The 27,092-nt window shown below is 34.7% G+C and overlaps 2 long non-coding RNA genes across 59 annotated transcripts; one reads left to right on the forward strand and one right to left on the reverse strand.

Moving 5' to 3' along the window:
• The first annotated feature begins 1,546 nt into the window (after positions 1–1,546).
• Positions 1,547–21,286, forward strand: LOC127976592 (uncharacterized). Of its 9 annotated transcripts, none has more exons than XR_008157835.1 (3): positions 1,547–2,150; positions 2,833–2,927; positions 20,774–21,286. It is a non-coding gene; the product is annotated as an uncharacterized LOC127976592 (long non-coding RNA). The 9 variants fall into 9 exon arrangements; XR_008157834.1 differs by lacking the exon at positions 2,833–2,927 and adding an exon at positions 11,290–11,384; XR_008157839.1 differs by lacking the exon at positions 2,833–2,927 and adding an exon at positions 19,747–19,841.
• LOC127976593 (uncharacterized) lies at positions 6,425–27,092 on the reverse strand. Of its 50 annotated transcripts, XR_008157873.1 has the most exons (8): positions 26,660–27,092; positions 26,485–26,572; positions 25,719–25,821; positions 25,379–25,563; positions 16,260–16,387; positions 16,038–16,121; positions 15,366–15,493; positions 14,882–15,262 (listed from the first exon to the last, which is right to left on the reverse strand). It is a non-coding gene; the product is annotated as an uncharacterized LOC127976593 (long non-coding RNA). The 50 variants fall into 50 exon arrangements; XR_008157888.1 differs by lacking the exons at positions 14,882–15,262; positions 15,366–15,493; positions 16,038–16,121; ... (2 more) ...; positions 25,719–25,821; positions 26,485–26,572 and adding exons at positions 6,425–6,805; positions 6,909–7,036; positions 7,581–7,664; ... (1 more) ...; positions 8,801–8,903; positions 18,024–18,111; XR_008157882.1 differs by lacking the exons at positions 14,882–15,262; positions 15,366–15,493; positions 16,038–16,121; ... (2 more) ...; positions 25,719–25,821; positions 26,485–26,572 and adding exons at positions 6,425–6,805; positions 6,909–7,036; positions 7,581–7,664; ... (1 more) ...; positions 17,258–17,360; positions 18,024–18,111.

A 27,092-nucleotide genomic window follows, 5' to 3' on the forward strand; every position in this document is an offset into this window, starting at 1 on the left:
GAAAATTTTGTTTGCAGTTTTGTCAATCAAATAAATATTAAATATGGGTTTCTATTTAATCCTATCGAGATGTTTTATGTCTTGAGGTCTATAAAAGTTAAAAATAATAATGATAAATATAAATTTCAAAGCATTCTATGTACTGTAATTATAAACTATACTGTCAGTTTACCATAGTTATCCAAATTAAGTAAATCATTCGCGTTTTTTTTCAATTCATAAGAATAAAAACTTCTTATATTTGGGTTAAAATCAATCCCATGGCGTCATCTAGTGGACAACATTAATATCACTGCCTTAGCGTCCCAAATATGATAAATTAATAAAATTAAGCATGTTTGCTTAGAACGACTTTGTTCTCGATGCCATTTAATGTTAAAGATCGAATGTCTAATGAATATCTATTATAAATACAACTTTATTTCTGTTAAAATTACACTCTTCTATGTCAAGATCACAAGGAAACAAGAAAGAAATGTAATTCAAGCAGAAATCATGCATTTCCTCTCAGTTTTTTCCCTACTGTTTGTAGCATCCAAGCAAACTGAACATTAATGTGCTTGTACTTCACTTCAACACCAACTTAACAGATAAACATAATTTATCAAACATAAAATAGACTTTATGCAGTTATTATTATGCACTGTTACCACGTTTTGGGAAATATCTTAAAAACAACCTGTTACAAATGCATCTACTGTAATGCAAACCTTACATTTCGTGTAAAGCGAAGTATACTGAGACGATGTATATATCAGGCGTCTTGTGAGGCGGCGTATATTGAGACGGCGTATATATCAGGCGTCTTGTGAGGCGGCGTATATTGAGACGGCGTATATATCAGGCGTCTTGTGAGGCGGCGTATATTGAGACGGCGTATATATCAGGCGTCCTCTAAGGAAACGTAGCTAGGTTCAGACGTACTGAGAACACGTACTATTTTTGTTAAATTTCTTACGTACGCCGTCGTCACGTCGCCGCCTATGATTGGTTCCAACAGTGACGTCGCCGCGACGTCGCCGCGGGTCTGTCGTCTGCCCTCCCATTCAATCCCATTCAAAAATGAACACGGACTGACGGCGACGGAAGGGTCGACTGCTCCTTCTCCTTCTCCTGCTAAGGCCTTAGATGTGTCACAAAATGCACGCCATACACTGCTTCAGGCACCTTATTAATCAAACTACGCCTACACTATCTCTAGCCCTCTGATACATCTCTCTCTAACACTGACATTTAGCTATCCGGCCACCAATCAAGAGCGCTGCTATTTAACCCAGCCCAATTTAACCTCAGCATTTGGGCTCTTGCCAATGAGACATTTTACTGAAAAATGACAACATATGAAAACGGCAAGGACACATCAGGATATAAATGTATGATTATAATACAGAGTTTGAATGTATAAGCTAGGGAAATCAAAATAACTTTTTTAGTTGGAATATATTTTAATATTTAATTCATTCCTGTGATGAAAAGCTGAAATTTCAGCAACCATTAGTGCAGTCTGTGGAAACATTTCTTCTTATTATCAGTGTTGTGCTCAACACAGTCTCACTCTCTACTCGTCAAATGTCTGACGCATGGTCAAGTGATCTGGCGTCACTTTTTTGACGCACTGGGTATACCTTTGGCGTTATTTTTCAACGTGCAGGTTAGTCCGATAGACTTCTATAGAACTCAGCAGCGTTTAAATTTGACGTCTTGGTTCAGCACACCGCAACTACACTGAATAAATAAAAATAAATAATAGGCTACAAAAAATATATATATATGACAGAGATCGTTTTTATCTGGCCCTCCAACTTGTTTTTGAGGTTTAAATATTCTCGCAATCTGATATTAAAGTGATCTCTGTGCCAAAGCTTAGCGCGTTCATCAGTGGTGAGTTTAACAACACTCAACTGCAGGTAAAACAGCATTCATCGGTGAGTTTGACCAAAGCAACACTCAACTGCAGGGAAAACGGCATAAAAAGGTGAGTTTAACAACGCTCCAAGGCGCGTGCAAGTAAGCAGTTTAACCGTTTTCTTACACACCATTCTCGCTTATCGCTTATTCATAGTTCATCATCTCTATGAAATCACGTTCAAGAAGTCTCATTCAGCACACATCGCGATACTTGCCATCAGTTTCCATGTGCCACAGGGTCGGTGAGTAGATATAATTACGCTCTTTTAATGCCTGTTATAAAATGTATTCTGTCTTTATTAATCAGATTAGCGCCATATTGTTTACTCGCTGTATTATATCAGTCATCCGCGGCTGTCTTTGAGTTTCATTGCGTTTAACTAAATGAACACACCTGCTAACTAGTGTGATTAAACCCTGTCGGTCACGTGACGTGCCATAGACTTTCAATATATTCATTTCATGTCAAAGATGTAAATTTGTAGTAAAATCATGGTAACCACGGCATGTACAATAGCAACAAATTAAATTTGAAGTTAAAATCCAGGAACGGGACATTTACCATGTTTTTTCCTCAGTAACTGTAGTTCTACTATGGTATATTAATTATTAATACAACAATAAAATAATCATCAAACTAACTATGGTTGTACAACTGTAATTGTCGTTTTTGATGTGCTTTTATATGACAGATATCACACATTTACTGTACCATGCTTTTGATACATTTTTATGTAAATCCAAAAAAAGTAAATAAATGAAAGGACACATTTTTCCCTTCCTGCAGTTCATTCATATCAGTTTATATTTTAAATATTTTGCTCACAAAACATTATTAAAATTCTGTTTATAATTCTATTTTATTTTACCCCCCTCCTCCTTTCTTATTTTTATTATTTATGTATTTTGTTTTTTGTTGAAAAGATGTAAAGGAAGCAGTCATCCCTGTGGTGTTTGTGGAGAGGTTTTCCTTCAGAAATGGAGAAGACTGAAAGCTGCGGAGGCAGACATTTGCAGCAGTAAGTCTGTGTTGGTTTTACATTTTTATCAAACTGCTGTTATAAATTGCACAGCATTTGTTGTTTCTTAAACTTTTGCACTGTCCAAATACCCACACTTGCCATCTTTGCACTTGACCAATCGATTATTTATTTGACGTCTTTCCTATGTTTAGGCCAAGTGTTCGAGTGAGCATGATGACCACAAGTGTGTGTCGAACTTTTCATCACCTGATGACAGTGGTTCCCAATCCTGATCCTGGAGAACCCCAGCACTGCACGGTTTTGGCGTCTCTCTTATCTCACAAACACACTTTTGAGGTCTTGGAGTCTTCACTGATGAGCTGATGAGTTGAATCAGGTGTGTTTGATCAGGGAGACATCTCAAATGTGCAGTGTTGGGCTTCTCCAGGACCAGGATTGGGAGCCACTGCCTTATGGGACACACTTAAGTGTTTACAGAGATTTTTTTTTTTTTTTTTTTTGATTATTATTCAACTTTGCATTTTAAAATAAATTCTAATTCTCTTTTCATTAGTCCCTATTACAGAGGACAATTTAATTTTGGGGGCTTCTAATTAAGTGAAAAAAAAGCAGTTGCAAATGATGTACAAAATAAATATACTTTTCTGTACACCAAGAAAACATGCAACACTTTGTTTTACTACCAAATTATTCTCAGTATCTAATTATTATTATTATTATTATTATTAATAATATTTCACATACATTGGAAAGGTTTCCGTGAGCAGATCAATTACACTACTGATAACATTCCTTTAAGCATGTAATATATTTTTTTATAATTCATATGAATATAGCTTGCTATTATTGACTAGCTTTTAATAATAGATGCATTTAATATATAATTATACAGCATCTTTACAGAGGCTGGTTTTATGGTCTAAAAGTAGCATGTAATAATATTTCCTTCCTTTCTGTCTTTCAGGATTGTTCGCAGATAATGATGTTCTTCTCGATCATGCACAAGGACTCACCTCTTTAACTCTTTATCTTCCCAACACACACAGAAATGCTCCCTTGATTAGTGTTTAGACTTTGCAGTGCAGTTTTGTTTTAGTTCTAAGCTTATAATGAATACATTGTGACCTTCCAGCAACCCATATATTGTATACAGAACCAGTGATCAAAACAATGGTTGAAAATAGTATTTTTATATTGATAAAGCATTGTGTTCTCTTTTTCAAGCTTCATACAGTAAACTTTACTTCTGGTGCTTTTATCATAAAAAAACAAACTTTTCTTAAAGGACGTATTCATGCACAGCCATCCCCTAGTTCCAGTCATGAAGTGAATGATGTTATTGTCAGTTTTATTTCTGCATTTTTATGTAGCAGGTGTTTGTTTTCCTGAACGTTATCTTTCTTCCTTTGTTCGGACAATCAGTGTTTATTTGATGCTGTGCTGATGGAGGTTTATAGATGATATTGCACACTTGACATGCATGTCTTCATGGTCTTTATTTTCTGAGTTTGAAACAGTGTGTTGTATCACTTTTTGGTCAAATAAATTCTTCAGTGTTCTCTGAAAGACTATCTGTATTTACTTTTTTTTTTAAATAAAAGTATTTGCAAAGAATTTTTATTCTTCATAGTGGCAAAAACAACTTATTGACAGAGGATGCAGTGCAGTTATATGGGCAATTTGTCTTTGAATCAGTTTTTTTAACTCTGTTTTTATTGCTAGATTTCAATTGGTAAAGAATGGCAAATCACAGAAAAACAAAAGTGAATAATTTTTATAGATTTAAAACAAAACATAACATGCAATTTAAATGTTACAAGCTAATCATTTGATTAGAAAATGCACCTGTCTTAGAAAAAAAAAAAAAGATTTAATGAGAGGAATCGGTTCGATAGAACTGCGAATGCTGGCCATGTGCTCATCAATATTGCCCAATTTTTGTCAAGCTGAAAACAATAATTAGCGCATTTGCATTATTGTTGGAGGAAGGTGTAGACGTTAATAAAACACAATCTAATAGGTAGCAAATGTTATTGATTGTTAACCAATCTATCCCTTCAGCCGAAAAACGAAAGTCATCGGTCATAAATGGATAAGGAAGCGTGACGCCGCTGCTCAGCTTTGATATCATTGGCTGTCAATGTCCCTTGTCATCGCAGGGTTGTCTGTGGTTGGACTATCCTTTAACCCATACTAAACAGCGCATCGTGTTACAAAAGAACGTTTTGCTACTATTATCACATTAGTAATATATTAAGTCAACAATTAAGGGTTGCTATGTTGAGGAAAATTACCTCTTTAGCGAGATCCTAACCCTAACCCTAATCATAACTTCGATGAACTACAAAAAACAGCCCCTAGTTTCGCCTTTCCATATATAGAACGACGGAGGCTTGTGGGTAATGTAGTTTAAATCGTTTTATTGACGAAATGAAATAAATAATATATTTAATGGAAAACTGGATATATGAATAGTTTCATTGTGTAAACCTCTATGATATAATTGAAAGACAGAGTGAAATTTGGTATTTTAGAGGGAGCAATATTTAAAATGGCTTTATGAAACATTTCCATTTATTTCTGAAAACTGTGCCCGACATTATTTTATCAGCATAGCATAAGTAAAAATTCTTCTGGTTTTCTCTTTGATTCATTAATTGGACTCTGATTTACAGCCATTTCAAATGTACAGTTTTTGGCTCTTCCGGGGGGTGCTACTGGGCCCCTGGGGGTAGAAGGGCAGTAAAACCTACATGTATGTATTCTCCTCATAATGGACAACAAACTGAGCTGAGTCACATTTATATCTGACAGTTTTCATAGACTAACCTTTTCTTATTCTTATGTCATGAGCAGTAAAGCTTTTGACAGGACATGGTGAGGCCATCTGATGAAACATGGCAAAATTAGAAAGAAATGATTTAATAATAAAAATTATAGATTATTTATTTTATTTTTGAAGTTAACAGTAATAAATATAATGGATAAACCTGCAACAACATGCCATTATCTATTCCCCACTGTTAAGCAATAATCAAGGACAATTTATACACATTGTGATACTTCACTATTCCACAAGGAATAATTCATGGAGTACTCAGAATACTATATATATTAACTAATTAGCAACAATCAGTGTAAAAATGTCCTCCTCATCCCCTTATCTGGGTCCTCAGATGCTGAACATCAGTAATGTGCGTGCTCTTGGATTTAATGCAGTACAAGATCCATGTTGATCATTCCTGCTACATTCTCAGTTATCCCTCAAGTGTTTGTAACTATAAAGTAAATGGCTTTTCAAAATAATTCATCTAGTAAATCCCTTTATATAGATATATATATATAGGCATATTTGTGATTAAATATATACAATACTAACTTTCTGGTGTATTGTTGTTCCAGGTGTCATTAATGTTTAAGCAAAAAATAATCCTGGTAATTAATATGTAGTTTTTCAAGTGTAGAATAAACCCATAGTAGCCTACAGTATCTAGTAAAATTATGAATTTACCAAGAATTTTCAACACACAATATTCACCATATTAATTTTATTGAAGCATAGACTATGAAGTTGATAAAGTAGCTTCAAGACAAACACAGTTCAAGGAAAATAATAAAGGATCAAAAATTCATTAATATCATAAATTAATCAGTTCACACAGATGAGTGATGAAATGTCCTTAAAAGTAAAAATAATCCATCCAGTCAACTGTGATACAGATCATGTGATACATTTAAGACATGTGATACTGTTCCAGAAAATAATGATTCCCATCATCACATCTAAACTGGTTTCATCTCCCCATCGTGTTCTTCTTCTCTCGTGTCTGGAAACAGTTTGTGGTTGATATCCAGCACTGGTGTGGTGTAGCCTTTTCTCAGCCAGAGGATCTCTCAGTCCTAAGATCCCAGACCTGTTGTTAAGTTAAGTTGTTTAATTGACAGAGAGCTCAGCTTATGTTCTGTGTGATTTTAGCAGGGTGAGCAACTATGACCCTTGTAGTACTGTACACTTACCATTCTTCAAGCTGTTTTAAGACCTTTTGAGAAGGTTTTTCTCTGAAGACAATTTACCACATCCTCTTCTTTCAGTCCTTTCAAGAGCATCACTTGGTCAAAACCCCCCATTTGGCTGATGAGATCATCTGTACAAATTAAAATACTGCAATAAAAATTTCATTCTGCAAGAATTAAGGCAAAGGACTTGCTCATGAGACACCCCTTAGCATGTGACAGAATTTTTTTGCCTCTATAATTCATCTATTGTTGCAGTAAATGTGTCTTTTTTCCTCTCTAATCTATCTTCAAAGTTCCTGACTTCTCTCACAAATGTGTTTTAGTGTAAGGCCTGGCTTCAAACCAATCAACTATCAATCCACAATTTATAATACAACATTTATGAAACAATGAAATAATGTAAACCACTTACATAAAACTTGTATTCTTTTATTTAAGACAAACAGTTGGTGTTTTTTTTTTTTTTTTTTTTACTTAAAGTTTAAAAATATTCGGGTCACACTTTGCCTACATGATTTAATTGTAATAGCTGTATATAATTTTTTTTTTATTAAGAATAAAAACATAGAAAGAATAAATTACGGCTGAGATGAACAGTCCTGTGAGATAAAATCATAAAGTGCTGTAACACATAACACAGCATTGCACAGCATTGCTTCAACACACACATACCAGAGGACTTCAGTCTTTGTTTGGGCTCAAGATGGCCGTCTTCATTCCTCATGAGCAAATCATTTCCTTGGTCTTCCTTCTCTTCTGAAAAACAAGATAATCTTACTCTGTGTGCAATTAACATTGCTCATTAAACATATAATTAAGTTAATTTAAAATAAGATTCAGACCAGAGCATTTGATGAGTAAATGTTGATTCAGAAATATTTTAAACAAATGTACCTGGGAAGAGCTGATCATGGCAAAATTCGCTGAGACTCAGTAATAGCTCTTTTAGTTTTTAGGAAGGTTTGTGAGGGTTAGCTCTTAAAAGAGCTGTTGAGCTTGAACAGCATTATCTGCAAACAATCCTGTAAGACAGAAAGAAAGAAAAATATTACTACATTACATGCATCTTATACATTACTGTGCGTATGTGTGTGTGTAATTATACAGCTATATTCATATATATATTAAAAAAATTATTACAAGCTAACAGGACTGTTATCAGTAGTGCGCAAGTCTTAATAATGCCAAAGCGCAGTGCCCTTAATGAACACTAAACCCACATTATCTCCAATACCGCTCCGGAGCTCTATACCAGGCTTAGTGTATCCCATCATGCATCAATTTTTGGAATAAATTGTGAGACCTTTTGTCGAGATCTCACAAGGGGTCACGGAAACCTTTACAATGTATGTAAAATATTAATAATAATAATAATAATAATTAGATATTGAAAATAATTTTTCAATTAATTTATTTTAAAATGCAAAGTTGAATGATCAAACTAAAAATCTCTGTAAACACTTAAGTGTGTCCCATAAGGCAGTGGCTCCCAATCCTGGTCCTGGAGAAGCCCAACACTGCACATTTAAGATGTCTCCCTGATCAAACACACCTGATTCAACTCATCAGCTCATCAGTGAAGACTCCAAGACCTCAAAAGTGTGTTTGTGAGATAAGAGAGACGCCAAAACCGTGCAGTGCTGGGGTTCTCCAGGATCAGGATTGGGAACCACTGTCATCAGGTCATGAAAAGTTCGACACACACTTGTGGTCATCATGCTCACTCGAACACTTGGCCTAAACATAGGAAATACGTCAAATAAATAATCGATTGGTCAAGTGCAAAGATGGCAAGTGTGGGTATTTGGACAGTGCAAAAGTTTAAGAAACAACAAATGGTGTGCAATTTATAACAGCAGTTTGATAAAAAGGTAAAAACAACACAGACTTACTGCTGCAAATGTCTGCCTCCGCAGCTTTCTGTCTTCTCCATTTCTGAAGGAAAACCTCTCCACAAACACCACAGGGATGACTGCTTCCTTTACATCTTTTCAGCTAAAAAAAAATACATAATAATAAAAATAAGAAAGGGAGAGGGGTACAATAAAATAGAATTATAAACAGAATTTTAATAATGTTTTGTAAGCAAAATATTTAAAATATAAACTGATATGAATGAACTGCAGGAAGGGAAAAATGTTTCCTTTTATTTATTTACTTTTTTTGGATTTACATAAAAAGGTATCAAAAGCATGGTTCAGTAAATGTGTGATATCTGTCATATAAAAGCACATCAAAAACGACCATTACAGTTGTACAACCAAAGTTAGTTTGATGATTATTGTATTGTTGTATTGGTTATTAATATACCATAGTAGAACTACAGTTACTGTGGCAAAAACATGGTAAATGTCCCGTTCCTGGGTTTTAACTTCAAATTTAATTTGTTGCTATTGTACGTGTCGTGGTTACCATGATTTTACTACAAATTTACATCTTTGACATGAAATGAATATATTGAAAGTCTATGGCACGTCACGTGACCGACAGGGTTTAATCACACTAGTTAGCAGGTGTATTCATTTAGTTAAACGCAATGAAACTCAAAGACAGCCGCTGATATAATACAGCGAGTAAACAATATGGCGCTAATCTGATTAATAAAGACAGAATACATTTTATAACAGGCATTAAAAGAGCGTAATTATATCTACTCACCGACCCTGTGGCACATGGAAACTGATGGCAAGTATCGCGATGTGTGCTGAATGAGACTTCTTGAACGTGATTTCATAGAGATGATGAACTATGAATAAGCGATAAGCGAAATGGGTTGTAAGAAAACGGTTAAACTGCTTACTTGCACGCGCCTTGGAGCGTTGTTAAACTCACCTTTTTATGTCGTTTTCCCTGCAGTTGAGCGTTGCTTTGGTCAAACTCACCGCTGAGTGCTGTTTTACCTGCAGTTGAGTGTTGTTAAACTCACCACTGATGAACGCGCTAAGCTTTGGCACAGAGATCACTTTGATGTCAGATTGCGAGAATATTTAAACCCTTAAAAACAAGTTGGAGGGCCAGATAAAAACGATCTCTGTCATATAATTTTTTTTGTAGCCTATTATTTATTTTTATTTATTCAGTGTAGTTGCGCAACACAGTCTCACTCTCTACTCGTCAAATGTCTGACGCATGGTCAAGTGATCTGGCGTCACTTTTTTGACGCACTGGGTATACCTTTGGCGTTATTTTTCAACGTGCAGGTTAGTCCGATAGACTTCTATAGAACTCAGCAGCGTTTAAATTTGACGTCTTGGTTCAGCACACCGCAACTACACTGAATAAATAAAAATAAATAATAGGCTACAAAAAATATATATATATGACAGAGATCGTTTTTATCTGGCCCTCCAACTTGTTTTTGAGGTTTAAATATTCTCGCAATCTGATATTAAAGTGATCTCTGTGCCAAAGCTTAGCGCGTTCATCAGTGGTGAGTTTAACAACACTCAACTGCAGGTAAAACAGCATTCATCGGTGAGTTTGACCAAAGCAACACTCAACTGCAGGGAAAACGGCATAAAAAGGTGAGTTTAACAACGCTCCAAGGCGCGTGCAAGTAAGCAGTTTAACCGTTTTCTTACACACCATTCTCGCTTATCGCTTATTCATAGTTCATCATCTCTATGAAATCACGTTCAAGAAGTCTCATTCAGCACACATCGCGATACTTGCCATCAGTTTCCATGTGCCACAGGGTCGGTGAGTAGATATAATTACGCTCTTTTAATGCCTGTTATAAAATGTATTCTGTCTTTATTAATCAGATTAGCGCCATATTGTTTACTCGCTGTATTATATCAGTCATCCGCGGCTGTCTTTGAGTTTCATTGCGTTTAACTAAATGAACACACCTGCTAACTAGTGTGATTAAACCCTGTCGGTCACGTGACGTGCCATAGACTTTCAATATATTCATTTCATGTCAAAGATGTAAATTTGTAGTAAAATCATGGTAACCACGGCATGTACAATAGCAACAAATTAAATTTGAAGTTAAAATCCAGGAACGGGACATTTACCATGTTTTTTCCTCAGTAACTGTAGTTCTACTATGGTATATTAATTATTAATACAACAATAAAATAATCATCAAACTAACTATGGTTGTACAACTGTAATTGTCGTTTTTGATGTGCTTTTATATGACAGATATCACACATTTACTGTACCATGCTTTTGATACATTTTTATGTAAATCCAAAAAAAGTAAATAAATGAAAGGACACATTTTTCCCTTCCTGCAGTTCATTCATATCAGTTTATATTTTAAATATTTTGCTCACAAAACATTATTAAAATTCTGTTTATAATTCTATTTTATTTTACCCCCCTCCTCCTTTCTTATTTTTATTATTTATGTATTTTGTTTTTTGTTGAAAAGATGTAAAGGAAGCAGTCATCCCTGTGGTGTTTGTGGAGAGGTTTTCCTTCAGAAATGGAGAAGACTGAAAGCTGCGGAGGCAGACATTTGCAGCAGTAAGTCTGTGTTGGTTTTACATTTTTATCAAACTGCTGTTATAAATTGCACAGCATTTGTTGTTTCTTAAACTTTTGCACTGTCCAAATACCCACACTTGCCATCTTTGCACTTGACCAATCGATTATTTATTTGACGTCTTTCCTATGTTTAGGCCAAGTGTTCGAGTGAGCATGATGACCACAAGTGTGTGTCGAACTTTTCATCACCTGATGACAGTGGTTCCCAATCCTGATCCTGGAGAACCCCAGCACTGCACGGTTTTGGCGTCTCTCTTATCTCACAAACACACTTTTGAGGTCTTGGAGTCTTCACTGATGAGCTGATGAGTTGAATCAGGTGTGTTTGATCAGGGAGACATCTCAAATGTGCAGTGTTGGGCTTCTCCAGGACCAGGATTGGGAGCCACTGCCTTATGGGACACACTTAAGTGTTTACAGAGATTTTTTTTTTTTTTTTTTTTGATTATTATTCAACTTTGCATTTTAAAATAAATTCTAATTCTCTTTTCATTAGTCCCTATTACAGAGGACAATTTAATTTTGGGGGCTTCTAATTAAGTGAAAAAAAAGCAGTTGCAAATGATGTACAAAATAAATATACTTTTCTGTACACCAAGAAAACATGCAACACTTTGTTTTACTACCAAATTATTCTCAGTATCTAATTATTATTATTATTATTATTATTAATAATATTTCACATACATTGGAAAGGTTTCCGTGAGCAGATCAATTACACTACTGATAACATTCCTTTAAGCATGTAATATATTTTTTTATAATTCATATGAATATAGCTTGCTATTATTGACTAGCTTTTAATAATAGATGCATTTAATATATAATTATACAGCATCTTTACAGAGGCTGGTTTTATGGTCTAAAAGTAGCATGTAATAATATTTCCTTCCTTTCTGTCTTTCAGGATTGTTCGCAGATAATGATGTTCTTCTCGATCATGCACAAGGACTCACCTCTTTAACTCTTTATCTTCCCAACACACACAGAAATGCTCCCTTGATTAGTGTTTAGACTTTGCAGTGCAGTTTTGTTTTAGTTCTAAGCTTATAATGAATACATTGTGACCTTCCAGCAACCCATATATTGTATACAGAACCAGTGATCAAAACAATGGTTGAAAATAGTATTTTTATATTGATAAAGCATTGTGTTCTCTTTTTCAAGCTTCATACAGTAAACTTTACTTCTGGTGCTTTTATCATAAAAAAACAAACTTTTCTTAAAGGACGTATTCATGCACAGCCATCCCCTAGTTCCAGTCATGAAGTGAATGATGTTATTGTCAGTTTTATTTCTGCATTTTTATGTAGCAGGTGTTTGTTTTCCTGAACGTTATCTTTCTTCCTTTGTTCGGACAATCAGTGTTTATTTGATGCTGTGCTGATGGAGGTTTATAGATGATATTGCACACTTGACATGCATGTCTTCATGGTCTTTATTTTCTGAGTTTGAAACAGTGTGTTGTATCACTTTTTGGTCAAATAAATTCTTCAGTGTTCTCTGAAAGACTATCTGTATTTACTTTTTTTTTTAAATAAAAGTATTTGCAAAGAATTTTTATTCTTCATAGTGGCAAAAACAACTTATTGACAGAGGATGCAGTGCAGTTATATGGGCAATTTGTCTTTGAATCAGTTTTTTTAACTCTGTTTTTATTGCTAGATTTCAATTGGTAAAGAATGGCAAATCACAGAAAAACAAAAGTGAATAATTTTTATAGATTTAAAACAAAACATAACATGCAATTTAAATGTTACAAGCTAATCATTTGATTAGAAAATGCACCTGTCTTAGAAAAAAAAAAAAAGATTTAATGAGAGGAATCGGTTCGATAGAACTGCGAATGCTGGCCATGTGCTCATCAATATTGCCCAATTTTTGTCAAGCTGAAAACAATAATTAGCGCATTTGCATTATTGTTGGAGGAAGGTGTAGACGTTAATAAAACACAATCTAATAGGTAGCAAATGTTATTGATTGTTAACCAATCTATCCCTTCAGCCGAAAAACGAAAGTCATCGGTCATAAATGGATAAGGAAGCGTGACGCCGCTGCTCAGCTTTGATATCATTGGCTGTCAATGTCCCTTGTCATCGCAGGGTTGTCTGTGGTTGGACTATCCTTTAACCCATACTAAACAGCGCATCGTGTTACAAAAGAACGTTTTGCTACTATTATCACATTAGTAATATATTAAGTCAACAATTAAGGGTTGCTATGTTGAGGAAAATTACCTCTTTAGCGAGATCCTAACCCTAACCCTAATCATAACTTCGATGAACTACAAAAAACAGCCCCTAGTTTCGCCTTTCCATATATAGAACGACGGAGGCTTGTGGGTAATGTAGTTTAAATCGTTTTATTGACGAAATGAAATAAATAATATATTTAATGGAAAACTGGATATATGAATAGTTTCATTGTGTAAACCTCTATGATATAATTGAAAGACAGAGTGAAATTTGGTATTTTAGAGGGAGCAATATTTAAAATGGCTTTATGAAACATTTCCATTTATTTCTGAAAACTGTGCCCGACATTATTTTATCAGCATAGCATAAGTAAAAATTCTTCTGGTTTTCTCTTTGATTCATTAATTGGACTCTGATTTACAGCCATTTCAAATGTACAGTTTTTGGCTCTTCCGGGGGGTGCTACTGGGCCCCTGGGGGTAGAAGGGCAGTAAAACCTACATGTATGTATTCTCCTCATAATGGACAACAAACTGAGCTGAGTCACATTTATATCTGACAGTTTTCATAGACTAACCTTTTCTTATTCTTATGTCATGAGCAGTAAAGCTTTTGACAGGACATGGTGAGGCCATCTGATGAAACATGGCAAAATTAGAAAGAAATGATTTAATAATAAAAATTATAGATTATTTATTTTATTTTTGAAGTTAACAGTAATAAATATAATGGATAAACCTGCAACAACATGCCATTATCTATTCCCCACTGTTAAGCAATAATCAAGGACAATTTATACACATTGTGATACTTCACTATTCCACAAGGAATAATTCATGGAGTACTCAGAATACTATATATATTAACTAATTAGCAACAATCAGTGTAAAAATGTCCTCCTCATCCCCTTATCTGGGTCCTCAGATGCTGAACATCAGTAATGTGCGTGCTCTTGGATTTAATGCAGTACAAGATCCATGTTGATCATTCCTGCTACATTCTCAGTTATCCCTCAAGTGTTTGTAACTATAAAGTAAATGGCTTTTCAAAATAATTCATCTAGTAAATCCCTTTATATAGATATATATATATAGGCATATTTGTGATTAAATATATACAATACTAACTTTCTGGTGTATTGTTGTTCCAGGTGTCATTAATGTTTAAGCAAAAAATAATCCTGGTAATTAATATGTAGTTTTTCAAGTGTAGAATAAACCCATAGTAGCCTACAGTATCTAGTAAAATTATGAATTTACCAAGAATTTTCAACACACAATATTCACCATATTAATTTTATTGAAGCATAGACTATGAAGTTGATAAAGTAGCTTCAAGACAAACACAGTTCAAGGAAAATAATAAAGGATCAAAAATTCATTAATATCATAAATTAATCAGTTCACACAGATGAGTGATGAAATGTCCTTAAAAGTAAAAATAATCCATCCAGTCAACTGTGATACAGATCATGTGATACATTTAAGACATGTGATACTGTTCCAGAAAATAATGATTCCCATCATCACATCTAAACTGGTTTCATCTCCCCATCGTGTTCTTCTTCTCTCGTGTCTGGAAACAGTTTGTGGTTGATATCCAGCACTGGTGTGGTGTAGCCTTTTCTCAGCCAGAGGATCTCTCAGTCCTAAGATCCCAGACCTGTTGTTAAGTTAAGTTGTTTAATTGACAGAGAGCTCAGCTTATGTTCTGTGTGATTTTAGCAGGGTGAGCAACTATGACCCTTGTAGTACTGTACACTTACCATTCTTCAAGCTGTTTTAAGACCTTTTGAGAAGGTTTTTCTCTGAAGACAATTTACCACATCCTCTTCTTTCAGTCCTTTCAAGAGCATCACTTGGTCAAAACCCCCCATTTGGCTGATGAGATCATCTGTACAAATTAAAATACTGCAATAAAAATTTCATTCTGCAAGAATTAAGGCAAAGGACTTGCTCATGAGACACCCCTTAGCATGTGACAGAATTTTTTTGCCTCTATAATTCATCTATTGTTGCAGTAAATGTGTCTTTTTTCCTCTCTAATCTATCTTCAAAGTTCCTGACTTCTCTCACAAATGTGTTTTAGTGTAAGGCCTGGCTTCAAACCAATCAACTATCAATCCACAATTTATAATACAACATTTATGAAACAATGAAATAATGTAAACCACTTACATAAAACTTGTATTCTTTTATTTAAGACAAACAGTTGGTGTTTTTTTTTTTTTTTTTTTTACTTAAAGTTTAAAAATATTCGGGTCACACTTTGCCTACATGATTTAATTGTAATAGCTGTATATAATTTTTTTTTTATTAAGAATAAAAACATAGAAAGAATAAATTACGGCTGAGATGAACAGTCCTGTGAGATAAAATCATAAAGTGCTGTAACACATAACACAGCATTGCACAGCATTGCTTCAACACACACATACCAGAGGACTTCAGTCTTTGTTTGGGCTCAAGATGGCCGTCTTCATTCCTCATGAGCAAATCATTTCCTTGGTCTTCCTTCTCTTCTGAAAAACAAGATAATCTTACTCTGTGTGCAATTAACATTGCTCATTAAACATATAATTAAGTTAATTTAAAATAAGATTCAGACCAGAGCATTTGATGAGTAAATGTTGATTCAGAAATATTTTAAACAAATGTACCTGGGAAGAGCTGATCATGGCAAAATTCGCTGAGACTCAGTAATAGCTCTTTTAGTTTTTAGGAAGGTTTGTGAGGGTTAGCTCTTAAAAGAGCTGTTGAGCTTGAACAGCATTATCTGCAAACAATCCTGTAAGACAGAAAGAAAGAAAAATATTACTACATTACATGCATCTTATACATTACTGTGCGTATGTGTGTGTGTAATTATACAGCTATATTCATATATATATTAAAAAAATTATTACAAGCTAACAGGACTGTTATCAGTAGTGCGCAAGTCTTAATAATGCCAAAGCGCAGTGCCCTTAATGAACACTAAACCCACATTATCTCCAATACCGCTCCGGAGCTCTATACCAGGCTTAGTGTATCCCATCATGCATCAATTTTTGGAATAAATTGTGAGACCTTTTGTCGAGATCTCACAAGGGGTCACGGAAACCTTTACAATGTATGTAAAATATTAATAATAATAATAATAATAATTAGATATTGAAAATAATTTTTCAATTAATTTATTTTAAAATGCAAAGTTGAATGATCAAACTAAAAATCTCTGTAAACACTTAAGTGTGTCCCATAAGGCAGTGGCTCCCAATCCTGGTCCTGGAGAAGCCCAACACTGCACATTTAAGATGTCTCCCTGATCAAACACACCTGATTCAACTCATCAGCTCATCAGTGAAGACTCCAAGACCTCAAAAGTGTGTTTGTGAGATAAGAGAGACGCCAAAACCGTGCAGTGCTGGGGTTCTCCAGGATCAGGATTGGGAACCACTGTCATCAGGTCATGAAAAGTTCGACACACACTTGTGGTCATCATGCTCACTCGAACACTTGGCCTAAACATAGGAAATACGTCAAATAAATAATCGATTGGTCAAGTGCAAAGATGGCAAGTGTGGGTATTTGGACAGTGCAAAAGTTTAAGAAACAACAAATGGTGTGCAATTTATAACAGCAGTTTGATAAAAAGGTAAAAACAACACAGACTTACTGCTGCAAATGTCTGCCTCCGCAGCTTTCTGTCTTCTCCATTTCTGAAGGAAAACCTCTCCACAAACACCACAGGGATGACTGCTTCCTTTACATCTTTTCAGCTAAAAAAAAATACATAATAATAAAAATAAGAAAGGGAGAGGGGTACAATAAAATAGAATTATAAACAGAATTTTAATAATGTTTTGTAAGCAAAATATTTAAAATATAAACTGATATGAATGAACTGCAGGAAGGGAAAAATGTTTCCTTTTATTTATTTACTTTTTTTGGATTTACATAAAAAGGTATCAAAAGCATGGTTCAGTAAATGTGTGATATCTGTCATATAAAAGCACATCAAAAACGACCATTACAGTTGTACAACCAAAGTTAGTTTGATGATTATTGTATTGTTGTATTGGTTATTAATATACCATAGTAGAACTACAGTTACTGTGGCAAAAACATGGTAAATGTCCCGTTCCTGGGTTTTAACTTCAAATTTAATTTGTTGCTATTGTACGTGTCGTGGTTACCATGATTTTACTACAAATTTACATCTTTGACATGAAATGAATATATTGAAAGTCTATGGCACGTCACGTGACCGACAGGGTTTAATCACACTAGTTAGCAGGTGTATTCATTTAGTTAAACGCAATGAAACTCAAAGACAGCCGCTGATATAATACAGCGAGTAAACAATATGGCGCTAATCTGATTAATAAAGACAGAATACATTTTATAACAGGCATTAAAAGAGCGTAATTATATCTACTCACCGACCCTGTGGCACATGGAAACTGATGGCAAGTATCGCGATGTGTGCTGAATGAGACTTCTTGAACGTGATTTCATAGAGATGATGAACTATGAATAAGCGATAAGCGAAATGGGTTGTAAGAAAACGGTTAAACTGCTTACTTGCACGCGCCTTGGAGCGTTGTTAAACTCACCTTTTTATGTCGTTTTCCCTGCAGTTGAGCGTTGCTTTGGTCAAACTCACCGCTGAGTGCTGTTTTACCTGCAGTTGAGTGTTGTTAAACTCACCACTGATGAACGCGCTAAGCTTTGGCACAGAGATCACTTTGATGTCAGATTGCGAGAATATTTAAACCCTTAAAAACAAGTTGGAGGGCCAGATAAAAACGATCTCTGTCATATAATTTTTTTTGTAGCCTATTATTTATTTTTATTTATTCAGTGTAGTTGCGCAACACAGTCTCACTCTCTACTCGTCAAATGTCTGACGCATGGTCAAGTGATCTGGCGTCACTTTTTTGACGCACTGGGTATACCTTTGGCGTTATTTTTCAACGTGCAGGTTAGTCCGATAGACTTCTATAGAACTCAGCAGCGTTTAAATTTGACGTCTTGGTTCAGCACACCGCAACTACACTGAATAAATAAAAATAAATAATAGGCTACAAAAAATATATATATATGACAGAGATCGTTTTTATCTGGCCCTCCAACTTGTTTTTGAGGTTTAAATATTCTCGCAATCTGATATTAAAGTGATCTCTGTGCCAAAGCTTAGCGCGTTCATCAGTGGTGAGTTTAACAACACTCAACTGCAGGTAAAACAGCATTCATCGGTGAGTTTGACCAAAGCAACACTCAACTGCAGGGAAAACGGCATAAAAAGGTGAGTTTAACAACGCTCCAAGGCGCGTGCAAGTAAGCAGTTTAACCGTTTTCTTACACACCATTCTCGCTTATCGCTTATTCATAGTTCATCATCTCTATGAAATCACGTTCAAGAAGTCTCATTCAGCACACATCGCGATACTTGCCATCAGTTTCCATGTGCCACAGGGTCGGTGAGTAGATATAATTACGCTCTTTTAATGCCTGTTATAAAATGTATTCTGTCTTTATTAATCAGATTAGCGCCATATTGTTTACTCGCTGTATTATATCAGTCATCCGCGGCTGTCTTTGAGTTTCATTGCGTTTAACTAAATGAACACACCTGCTAACTAGTGTGATTAAACCCTGTCGGTCACGTGACGTGCCATAGACTTTCAATATATTCATTTCATGTCAAAGATGTAAATTTGTAGTAAAATCATGGTAACCACGGCATGTACAATAGCAACAAATTAAATTTGAAGTTAAAATCCAGGAACGGGACATTTACCATGTTTTTTCCTCAGTAACTGTAGTTCTACTATGGTATATTAATTATTAATACAACAATAAAATAATCATCAAACTAACTATGGTTGTACAACTGTAATTGTCGTTTTTGATGTGCTTTTATATGACAGATATCACACATTTACTGTACCATGCTTTTGATACATTTTTATGTAAATCCAAAAAAAGTAAATAAATGAAAGGACACATTTTTCCCTTCCTGCAGTTCATTCATATCAGTTTATATTTTAAATATTTTGCTCACAAAACATTATTAAAATTCTGTTTATAATTCTATTTTATTTTACCCCCCTCCTCCTTTCTTATTTTTATTATTTATGTATTTTGTTTTTTGTTGAAAAGATGTAAAGGAAGCAGTCATCCCTGTGGTGTTTGTGGAGAGGTTTTCCTTCAGAAATGGAGAAGACTGAAAGCTGCGGAGGCAGACATTTGCAGCAGTAAGTCTGTGTTGGTTTTACATTTTTATCAAACTGCTGTTATAAATTGCACAGCATTTGTTGTTTCTTAAACTTTTGCACTGTCCAAATACCCACACTTGCCATCTTTGCACTTGACCAATCGATTATTTATTTGACGTCTTTCCTATGTTTAGGCCAAGTGTTCGAGTGAGCATGATGACCACAAGTGTGTGTCGAACTTTTCATCACCTGATGACAGTGGTTCCCAATCCTGATCCTGGAGAACCCCAGCACTGCACGGTTTTGGCGTCTCTCTTATCTCACAAACACACTTTTGAGGTCTTGGAGTCTTCACTGATGAGCTGATGAGTTGAATCAGGTGTGTTTGATCAGGGAGACATCTCAAATGTGCAGTGTTGGGCTTCTCCAGTACCAGGATTGGGAGCCACTGCCTTATGGGACACACTTAAGTGTTTACAGAGATTTTTTTTTTTTTTTTTTTTTGATTATTATTCAACTTTGCATTTTAAAATAAATTCTAATTCTCTTTTCATTAGTCCCTATTACAGAGGACAATTTAATTTTGGGGGCTTCTAATTAAGTGAAAAAAAAGCAGTTGCAAATGATGTACAAAATAAATATACTTTTCTGTACACCAAGAAAACATGCAACACTTTGTTTTACTACCAAATTATTCTCAGTATCTAATTATTATTATTATTATTATTATTATTAATAATATTTCACATACATTGGAAAGGTTTCCGTGAGCAGATCAATTACACTACTGATAACATTCCTTTAAGCATGTAATATATTTTTTTATAATTCATATGAATATAGCTTGCTATTATTGACTAGCTTTTAATAATAGATGCATTTAATATATAATTATACAGCATCTTTACAGAGGCTGGTTTTATGGTCTAAAAGTAGCATGTAATAATATTTCCTTCCTTTCTGTCTTTCAGGATTGTTCGCAGATAATGATGTTCTTCTCGATCATGCACAAGGACTCACCTCTTTAACTCTTTATCTTCCCAACACACACAGAAATGCTCCCTTGATTAGTGTTTAGACTTTGCAGTGCAGTTTTGTTTTAGTTCTAAGCTTATAATGAATACATTGTGACCTTCCAGCAACCCATATATTGTATACAGAACCAGTGATCAAAACAATGGTTGAAAATAGTATTTTTATATTGATAAAGCATTGTGTTCTCTTTTTCAAGCTTCATACAGTAAACTTTACTTCTGGTGCTTTTATCATAAAAAAACAAACTTTTCTTAAAGGACGTATTCATGCACAGCCATCCCCTAGTTCCAGTCATGAAGTGAATGATGTTATTGTCAGTTTTATTTCTGCATTTTTATGTAGCAGGTGTTTGTTTTCCTGAACGTTATCTTTCTTCCTTTGTTCGGACAATCAGTGTTTATTTGATGCTGTGCTGATGGAGGTTTATAGATGACATTGCACACTTGACATGCATGTCTTCATGGTCTTTATTTTCTGAGTTTGAAACAGTGTGTTGTATCACTTTTTGGTCAAATAAATTCTTCAGTGTTCTCTGAAAGACTATCTGTATTTACTTTTTTTTTTAAATAAAAGTATTTGCAAAGAATTTTTATTCTTCATAGTGGCAAAAACAACTTATTGACAGAGGATGCAGTGCAGTTATATGGGCAATTTGTCTTTGAATCAGTTTTTTTAACTCTGTTTTTATTGCTAGATTTCAATTGGTAAAGAATGGCAAATCACAGAAAAACAAAAGTGAATAATTTTTATAGATTTAAAACAAAACATAACATGCAATTTAAATGTTACAAGCTAATCATTTGATTAGAAAATGCACCTGTCTTAGAAAAAAAAAAAAAGATTTAATGAGAGGAATCGGTTCGATAGAACTGCGAATGCTGGCCATGTGCTCATCAATATTGCCCAATTTTTGTCAAGCTGAAAACAATAATTAGCGCATTTGCATTATTGTTGGAGGAAGGTGTAGACGTTAATAAAACACAATCTAATAGGTAGCAAATGTTATTGATTGTTAACCAATCTATCCCTTCAGCCGAAAAACGAAAGTCATCGGTCATAAATGGATAAGGAAGCGTGACGCCGCTGCTCAGCTTTGATATCATTGGCTGTCAATGTCCCTTGTCATCGCAGGGTTGTCTGTGGTTGGACTATCCTTTAACCCATACTAAACAGCGCATCGTGTTACAAAAGAACGTTTTGCTACTATTATCACATTAGTAATATATTAAGTCAACAATTAAGGGTTGCTATGTTGAGGAAAATTACCTCTTTAGCGAGATCCTAACCCTAACCCTAATCATAACTTCGATGAACTACAAAAAACAGCCCCTAGTTTCGCCTTTCCATATATAGAACGACGGAGGCTTGTGGGTAATGTAGTTTAAATCGTTTTATTGACGAAATGAAATAAATAATATATTTAATGGAAAACTGGATATATGAATAGTTTCATTGTGTAAACCTCTATGATATAATTGAAAGACAGAGTGAAATTTGGTATTTTAGAGGGAGCAATATTTAAAATGGCTTTATGAAACATTTCCATTTATTTCTGAAAACTGTGCCCGACATTATTTTATCAGCATAGCATAAGTAAAAATTCTTCTGGTTTTCTCTTTGATTCATTAATTGGACTCTGATTTACAGCCATTTCAAATGTACAGTTTTTGGCTCTTCCGGGGGGTGCTACTGGGCCCCTGGGGGTAGAAGGGCAGTAAAACCTACATGTATGTATTCTCCTCATAATGGACAACAAACTGAGCTGAGTCACATTTATATCTGACAGTTTTCATAGACTAACCTTTTCTTATTCTTATGTCATGAGCAGTAAAGCTTTTGACAGGACATGGTGAGGCCATCTGATGAAACATGGCAAAATTAGAAAGAAATGATTTAATAATAAAAATTATAGATTATTTATTTTATTTTTGAAGTTAACAGTAATAAATATAATGGATAAACCTGCAACAACATGCCATTATCTATTCCCCACTGTTAAGCAATAATCAAGGACAATTTATACACATTGTGATACTTCACTATTCCACAAGGAATAATTCATGGAGTACTCAGAATACTATATATATTAACTAATTAGCAACAATCAGTGTAAAAATGTCCTCCTCATCCCCTTATCTGGGTCCTCAGATGCTGAACATCAGTAATGTGCGTGCTCTTGGATTTAATGCAGTACAAGATCCATGTTGATCATTCCTGCTACATTCTCAGTTATCCCTCAAGTGTTTGTAACTATAAAGTAAATGGCTTTTCAAAATAATTCATCTAGTAAATCCCTTTATATAGATATATATATATAGGCATATTTGTGATTAAATATATACAATACTAACTTTCTGGTGTATTGTTGTTCCAGGTGTCATTAATGTTTAAGCAAAAAATAATCCTGGTAATTAATATGTAGTTTTTCAAGTGTAGAATAAACCCATAGTAGCCTACAGTATCTAGTAAAATTATGAATTTACCAAGAATTTTCAACACACAATATTCACCATATTAATTTTATTGAAGCATAGACTATGAAGTTGATAAAGTAGCTTCAAGACAAACACAGTTCAAGGAAAATAATAAAGGATCAAAAATTCATTAATATCATAAATTAATCAGTTCACACAGATGAGTGATGAAATGTCCTTAAAAGTAAAAATAATCCATCCAGTCAACTGTGATACAGATCATGTGATACATTTAAGACATGTGATACTGTTCCAGAAAATAATGATTCCCATCATCACATCTAAACTGGTTTCATCTCCCCATCGTGTTCTTCTTCTCTCGTGTCTGGAAACAGTTTGTGGTTGATATCCAGCACTGGTGTGGTGTAGCCTTTTCTCAGCCAGAGGATCTCTCAGTCCTAAGATCCCAGACCTGTTGTTAAGTTAAGTTGTTTAATTGACAGAGAGCTCAGCTTATGTTCTGTGTGATTTTAGCAGGGTGAGCAACTATGACCCTTGTAGTACTGTACACTTACCATTCTTCAAGCTGTTTTAAGACCTTTTGAGAAGGTTTTTCTCTGAAGACAATTTACCACATCCTCTTCTTTCAGTCCTTTCAAGAGCATCACTTGGTCAAAACCCCCCATTTGGCTGATGAGATCATCTGTACAAATTAAAATACTGCAATAAAAATTTCATTCTGCAAGAATTAAGGCAAAGGACTTGCTCATGAGACACCCCTTAGCATGTGACAGAATTTTTTTGCCTCTATAATTCATCTATTGTTGCAGTAAATGTGTCTTTTTTCCTCTCTAATCTATCTTCAAAGTTCCTGACTTCTCTCACAAATGTGTTTTAGTGTAAGGCCTGGCTTCAAACCAATCAACTATCAATCCACAATTTATAATACAACATTTATGAAACAATGAAATAATGTAAACCACTTACATAAAACTTGTATTCTTTTATTTAAGACAAACAGTTGGTGTTTTTTTTTTTTTTTTTTTTACTTAAAGTTTAAAAATATTCGGGTCACACTTTGCCTACATGATTTAATTGTAATAGCTGTATATAATTTTTTTTTTATTAAGAATAAAAACATAGAAAGAATAAATTACGGCTGAGATGAACAGTCCTGTGAGATAAAATCATAAAGTGCTGTAACACATAACACAGCATTGCACAGCATTGCTTCAACACACACATACCAGAGGACTTCAGTCTTTGTTTGGGCTCAAGATGGCCGTCTTCATTCCTCATGAGCAAATCATTTCCTTGGTCTTCCTTCTCTTCTGAAAAACAAGATAATCTTACTCTGTGTGCAATTAACATTGCTCATTAAACATATAATTAAGTTAATTTAAAATAAGATTCAGACCAGAGCATTTGATGAGTAAATGTTGATTCAGAAATATTTTAAACAAATGTACCTGGGAAGAGCTGATCATGGCAAAATTCGCTGAGACTCAGTAATAGCTCTTTTAGTTTTTAGGAAGGTTTGTGAGGGTTAGCTCTTAAAAGAGCTGTTGAGCTTGAACAGCATTATCTGCAAACAATCCTGTAAGACAGAAAGAAAGAAAAATATTACTACATTACATGCATCTTATACATTACTGTGCGTATGTGTGTGTGTAATTATACAGCTATATTCATATATATATTAAAAAAATTATTACAAGCTAACAGGACTGTTATCAGTAGTGCGCAAGTCTTAATAATGCCAAAGCGCAGTGCCCTTAATGAACACTAAACCCACATTATCTCCAATACCGCTCCGGAGCTCTATACCAGGCTTAGTGTATCCCATCATGCATCAATTTTTGGAATAAATTGTGAGACCTTTTGTCGAGATCTCACAAGGGGTCACGGAAACCTTTACAATGTATGTAAAATATTAATAATAATAATAATAATAATTAGATATTGAAAATAATTTTTCAATTAATTTATTTTAAAATGCAAAGTTGAATGATCAAACTAAAAATCTCTGTAAACACTTAAGTGTGTCCCATAAGGCAGTGGCTCCCAATCCTGGTCCTGGAGAAGCCCAACACTGCACATTTAAGATGTCTCCCTGATCAAACACACCTGATTCAACTCATCAGCTCATCAGTGAAGACTCCAAGACCTCAAAAGTGTGTTTGTGAGATAAGAGAGACGCCAAAACCGTGCAGTGCTGGGGTTCTCCAGGATCAGGATTGGGAACCACTGTCATCAGGTCATGAAAAGTTCGACACACACTTGTGGTCATCATGCTCACTCGAACACTTGGCCTAAACATAGGAAATACGTCAAATAAATAATCGATTGGTCAAGTGCAAAGATGGCAAGTGTGGGTATTTGGACAGTGCAAAAGTTTAAGAAACAACAAATGGTGTGCAATTTATAACAGCAGTTTGATAAAAAGGTAAAAACAACACAGACTTACTGCTGCAAATGTCTGCCTCCGCAGCTTTCTGTCTTCTCCATTTCTGAAGGAAAACCTCTCCACAAACACCACAGGGATGACTGCTTCCTTTACATCTTTTCAGCTAAAAAAAAATACATAATAATAAAAATAAGAAAGGGAGAGGGGTACAATAAAATAGAATTATAAACAGAATTTTAATAATGTTTTGTAAGCAAAATATTTAAAATATAAACTGATATGAATGAACTGCAGGAAGGGAAAAATGTTTCCTTTTATTTATTTACTTTTTTTGGATTTACATAAAAAGGTATCAAAAGCATGGTTCAGTAAATGTGTGATATCTGTCATATAAAAGCACATCAAAAACGACCATTACAGTTGTACAACCAAAGTTAGTTTGATGATTATTGTATTGTTGTATTGGTTATTAATATACCATAGTAGAACTACAGTTACTGTGGCAAAAACATGGTAAATGTCCCGTTCCTGGGTTTTAACTTCAAATTTAATTTGTTGCTATTGTACGTGTCGTGGTTACCATGATTTTACTACAAATTTACATCTTTGACATGAAATGAATATATTGAAAGTCTATGGCACGTCACGTGACCGACAGGGTTTAATCACACTAGTTAGCAGGTGTATTCATTTAGTTAAACGCAATGAAACTCAAAGACAGCCGCTGATATAATACAGCGAGTAAACAATATGGCGCTAATCTGATTAATAAAGACAGAATACATTTTATAACAGGCATTAAAAGAGCGTAATTATATCTACTCACCGACCCTGTGGCACATGGAAACTGATGGCAAGTATCGCGATGTGTGCTGAATGAGACTTCTTGAACGTGATTTCATAGAGATGATGAACTATGAATAAGCGATAAGCGAGAATGGTGTGTAAGAAAACGGTTAAACTGCTTACTTGCACGCGCCTTGGAGCGTTGTTAAACTCACCTTTTTATGTCGTTTTCCCTGCAGTTGAGCGTTGCTTTGGTCAAACTCACCGCTGAGTGCTGTTTTACCTGCAGTTGAGTGTTGTTAAACTCACCACTGATGAACGCGCTAAGCTTTGGCACAGAGATCACTTTGATGTCAGATTGCGAGAATATTTAAACCCTTAAAAACAAGTTGGAGGGCCAGATAAAAACGATCTCTGTCATATATAATTTTTTTTGTAGCCTATTATTTATTTTTATTTATTCAGTGTAGTTGCGGTGTGCTGAACCAAGACGTCAAATTTAAACGCTGCTGAGTTCTATAGAAGTCTATCGGACTAACCTGCACGTTGAAAAATAACGCCAAAGGTATACCCAGTGCGTCAAAAAAGTGACGCCAGATCACTTGACCATGCGTCAGACATTTGACGAGTAGAGAGTGAGACTGTGTT

This window comes from Carassius gibelio, chromosome B17 (assembly GCF_023724105.1).
Source record: "Carassius gibelio isolate Cgi1373 ecotype wild population from Czech Republic chromosome B17, carGib1.2-hapl.c, whole genome shotgun sequence".
In the NCBI taxonomy this organism is placed as follows: Eukaryota; Metazoa; Chordata; class Actinopteri; order Cypriniformes; family Cyprinidae; genus Carassius; species Carassius gibelio.